Source organism: Odontomachus brunneus, unplaced genomic scaffold (genome assembly GCF_010583005.1).
Source record: "Odontomachus brunneus isolate Ranch 3 - 2012 unplaced genomic scaffold, Obru_v1 Obru_scaffold_130, whole genome shotgun sequence".
Taxonomy (NCBI): domain Eukaryota; kingdom Metazoa; phylum Arthropoda; class Insecta; order Hymenoptera; family Formicidae; genus Odontomachus; species Odontomachus brunneus.
Window position 1 is genome coordinate 576,722 of NW_022639580.1, and position 5,449 is coordinate 582,170.

Genomic DNA, 5,449 nt, shown 5'->3' on the forward strand with positions numbered 1-5,449 from the left:
CTGACAAATTGTCGTGAAAAAATATAATTTGTTTCATATTCTCTGAGGTATCACATGTAAGACGCAGCGTATGTGCACGATTCGTTTTCAAATCTTTTCGATTCGAAATTTTCAAATTATGTCGATTCTGCTTGTTATCTTGATTAACGTACTTCATCGTTCATGTATACGAGCCTTCTTGGAAGCCACTCAAGATGTTCAACAACTTCGACTTCGGACAATCCCATGATTGCCGTCAGTTCGGCGGATTGGAAGATTCCGTTTAGCCCTTTGAGGATCTGCTTTTTTGACCTGCGATATCTAGTCGGGATCGCATACGACAGATCTCAGAACTTAACGTTGATCGTCTGATTGCACGTTATGTTTGTGAAATTGAATTTGCGCTCCATTATGCCAAATTTTACGTTTCAAATAATACTAAGTTTTCGCGGATATTTTCGTGATCTGTCTAGTGTAATGTCTTCTTCTAATCTCTACTGAGTCATATTTATTGGCAGTTTCTGAGCACTGACACTGATTTACGGTTAATTTGGTTCTAAGTTGCCCCAAATATTTTTGATATTATAGACGGTTTGTCTGATGATAATATCCTCTTGTAATCTCTGCTGACTCACGTTTATCGGCAGCTGTTAAACATTGATACGAATAGAATACTGGCGACAATAACAAGTTTCGTAAAATGAGAAATGATCATTACGAGTTTCAATCTTAATTGTTTGCCAATTGAAACGTGCAAAAACTACTTTCACACGCATAAATTTCGCACAAAACACGCACAATTTACTATTTAGTCACAATGTTGTTTTATGATTGGTATCGATTCGATTGTTTCTCTGTGCATGCATTTTAGAGCTAGAAATAATTTGCTTTATTTAGGTTATTTTCGAGAACTATGTCTTTTATCTTCCTTTGCCGCGCAACGGGCCATAAAACTGACGGTCTCGGCTCTTATCCTCAAGGCCGTTGAGATTATAAATGTCGCATCTATGTAGTGCCTATTAAAGATACGTTTGAAAAACGTGCTGATCAGCGGTAATGCGTCATTCTTGTTGTACAATGTACAATATGTAACAAGAATTGTCGTTAGAGCGACATATTAAGATGTGAGTATCGTCATTTTATTCATCAGAGCAGTGACGCCTCTCTGTACAAAATTGTGCTGTTCCACTTTGTTGACAGAAAAGAAATACTTTTAAAGTTAGTGTAGTTCCATAAATTTTCTTTAATATAAATAACGAAAAATATCTAAAAAGAAATATCTAACTTAGCTTAAGTTGTAGAAAGTACATAGATAGAAAATCGTAGTAGTTTATTATAAAACAGATTTGTTTACGTTTAATTGAAGTTTAGTAACTGTTTGTTTCGTTCTTTTTCATCTCACGAGCAAATGAAGAAGGAAAAACATTGTTTCTCCGCAGCTAAGCATGAGCAAGCTGCAAGTTCACATATCCATTACATGAATATCATCAACATCATACATGCAAAGAAAGTGTCACTTTGACCTGAATTGTTTTATCAATTCATAATATACAAGGTAAAGTCTAATAAAATTTCCTTTCATACTTATGACATTAGCGATTTATTCGCGATGCTTGCACTTCTGAACGAGTGCAATAAGTTGAAGTGAAACAAGTAGACGTTTTCTTACTCAAACTTATTGCACTAGTTTACAAGTACAAGCAACGCGAACAAATTGTCTGTGAAATAAATAGCTTCTGCTATGATTATAGAATACTTGAATACTTCTCTGTTAATTTTGTAGTAATATGTAATTTATACTTTTTTTCCAAACAATATTATTTTATTGCCTTGAAAACTTGATTGCATAAAATTATTTTAAGGGTACTTTGTATATATTATTTTATTATAAAATTTACACTAATGTTTATATAAAACTTTATATTATTATCTGATTCATTCAAATTTGTAGATAATGATATCAGCTACCTTTATAGAAATATCACACTAAGAATCATTGATAATTACTTATTTTTAGTATTAAAAATACTGGATAATAAGTAATTATCAATGATTCTTAGTATGATATTGTAACGCTATTTCGCGTTCGGTGCGAGATAAGCTGCGAGTCGGTGTGGTCCGAATTCGAGCAGATGTAAATAATTGTGAAGACAGTGGGATGGATATTAAGATGATGTATATTGTCGATTAGATGGCTATGTATACAATGAGTATTTACAGTTTGATTCGACGCCGTTGGTTTAGTGCGCGGGTTTTTGTGTTCGCGCGTGTTGATGTTCGCTGCGGCGGAGCTCGTGCTGCGAGGCCGCTGGCGGCTGCGGGGCGCGGGCGGTCGCGTGACGCGTCGATTGTGTTATGCTTGCGACGCGATGTTGACGCTCGGATCTTTAATTTTGGTCGCGCGAGGAGTGCCGTTACTCGCGGAATAACACGGCCCTGCGTGCGTGATGCGTCGGAGTTTTGCGGAGCGGTTGTGCGCTACGATGCGGTGCCGCGGGGGTCGGTTCCCCGGGACGGCGGTGCGGCTTCGCGGAGGTCGACCTTACGACTCCAACAAGTCGACAGAGCGGTAATCAAGGATGTAGACTTTACGAATCCAATAAGTCTACACGGATGTCGACTTTACGAATCCAACAAGTCGACGGAGCGGTGACGAGGAAGGTCTAGGATACGGTGTTCTAGGCAGCGGTGTTCGCGAGGTGCTGCTGCTGTCGGAGTCTTAGCTCTGTTCAGCGGAGTGCCTCGGAAGACTGCTTCCTTCTTGGCTTTTCGCGCGGTCTTTTATACCAAATTTTAGCCTGCTCTAGTGTTGTGTTATTCGCGGTCGGTCGGCGGTGTTTACATTAGTTTGTCTCGTGTTCTGTTTCGTAATGAGTCGTTTCGTGTATTTGAATTTACCGTTTTCGCGAAACCTTATTTTTATATCATGGACGGCTCGTTATATATATATTTCTATAAGGGTATGATACTCTAAAATACATGACTATTAATCGGAGTCCAGAACTACTCGAAGTTATACCATCAGTAGGTGTTAGAATTGCACTGCAAAATTATTTTTGCAATGAATGCGAAGAAACAGAAGTCCATTCTCACCTTTCTCTGCCTTCTACTTCGATGTCTTCTATAACGCCAAGTGTGACATTTATTTTTGCGTCACAAGAGATGTTTGATGTGACAGTATCTGATAATAAAATACCTATAAATTGTGATGCACAAGTATCTATAGAAAATGTTGTACAACCATTACTTGTAGAAGCATCTTCTATTAATGATACACAAAATTATATTAAACACTAGTGATGACGAGCCAGCGAAAAAGATACAGAGGGTTGAACCAGTAGATACGATAATATATTTGATTCTGCAGAACTTGTATTATAATAGCTAATCATTTCTTTGATTATTTGTTCATGCCTTTCTGTCATGATACTATATCTAAAATAATAAGAAATTAATAAAAAAATGTCTCTTCAATATAAATAAGACTCTAATATTCTAACTTATAATCTATTCACAATTTTGTGCATAAAAGCTAGCTAAACTCACGTAACATATGGTAACTTGCTTTAAATGCTTGAAAAATTGATATCTATTAGCTTAAGTACAATAATTAATTTTTAGCCTATGTGTGAGACTAATGCCATATCATTAATTTTTCTAGAATTTGTTACTGTTCTGTTAAAGTTGTTCTGTTGCTAATATTTTGATTATTTATCAAATAGACTTTTCTATATTAAAAATTATTTTTTTCTACAATATGTGTGTATAATTACACACTAACAATTAATTAATAAGAAAATATATATTTCTCTTGTGTTTTATTATTCTTATACGTTTTATTATATTTTAATATTCACTACGTTTATTACATTCTTCTTTCTTTCAGAAAATAAATATTTCTCTTGTATTTTATTGTTCTTATATGTTTCGTTATATTAATATTTACTACATTTTTCTTATTTTATGTATTTTATTCACAACATTGCTTTTTCCTTCTTTTATTTTATGTACATGCGCTTTCAACTGACCCATTTGTACAATTAGAAAGCTTTGATTTAAAAGCATTGCTTCAAAAAACAGCAATTGGATAAGCAATTATAGCTTCATATAACGAAAGAATGGGTTAACTCAGAGATGTCAACAATATTTGGCAAACATTATTATCTGTCACTTTTATGATAATAATATAAAATGAGCATGTATTCAAAATTTGTTAGTAATGTTTGTTTATATACAGAGTGTCCAGCACAACTCAGGTGTCTTCTAAAATGTATAGCTACAACTTGTTGAATTAAACGACAGAATTGTGTCCTATTTTGTAAATAGTTACGTAAAATTTTTACTTATTAATTATGGAAAATTAATGAATAATTACTGATTATACATTAAATACGCCGTGATGGCGATATCTACTACCGTGTGTTTATACACTTCTTCTTACTGAAAACAATAAATTCTTTTACCATTTTGAAAACACATGAAATGTGTAGTTATTATAATGTAATTAATGAAAAATAAAATCAAGAATGATAGATCATCGCCCGCACAGTGTCTTCAATTTTTTTTAAATAATAATTAAAAATTTTTCTATCTTCCTCTGTGATTTTATGTATATTTATATATATGTGTGTATATATATATATATATATATATATATATATATATGTATATATATGTATGTACGTTTGTAAAATGTATGTACGTTTATAAAATGATGCAGCAATTTCTATTCAGTTTGACCACATGTATGAGCACACAAAGTAAGACGTCGTCATTACAACATATTTACTGCATTACAAGTAGTCATTCACCAATCCTTCTTGCTTAATAACTAAATATTTTACTTGTTTGTTTACAAAATAGTATAGAGCTTTTTCCATCAATTTAATGAATACTACCTGTACACAAGTAGTCAGACTCTTAATTCTATACACTCTGTATATAAATATACATTTATTGTATATAACAATATATATATTTCTTTTTTCCTCAGTTATTTCTCTAAATTTTATTTTACTATCTTTTGTGTAAATATCCTGCTTTGCAGTATAATTTATAAAGAGAAGGACAATAATATAAATGTTTTTTTTATATAACTATACTTACTCTTTTTCAGTGTTCAATTAAATAACGCTAAATTAAACAAAGTGGTGGATCACATAATTACTCTCCTTCCTGCTGAAGCCAGGAACTTTAAGGAACTGTAAGGAACTTTATTATTGTCCACCCGTGAAGAAGATATATTCTAAACTTCGTAAATCTAGTGTTGCAAAGGGAAAACTAATTGATAAAAACAGAAACATGCTATCGTTTCTAAGAAAACATCAGTTACTATCATCAAACAAATCTTTATCAATGAATATTTCTATTGATGAAGACACTTCAAACGATGATTGGTAACCATATATTTTTAGAATTTACTATATATATATATATATATATATATATATATATATATATATATATATAT

General features: G+C 32.7%; 1 protein-coding gene across 3 annotated transcripts in view; it reads left to right on the forward strand.

Annotated features, from left to right (window-relative positions):
* Window positions 1-5,449, forward strand: part of LOC116850005 — a 65,922-nt gene that overhangs the window by 34,320 nt on the left and 26,153 nt on the right. The gene's annotated exons all lie outside the window — the stretch shown is intronic.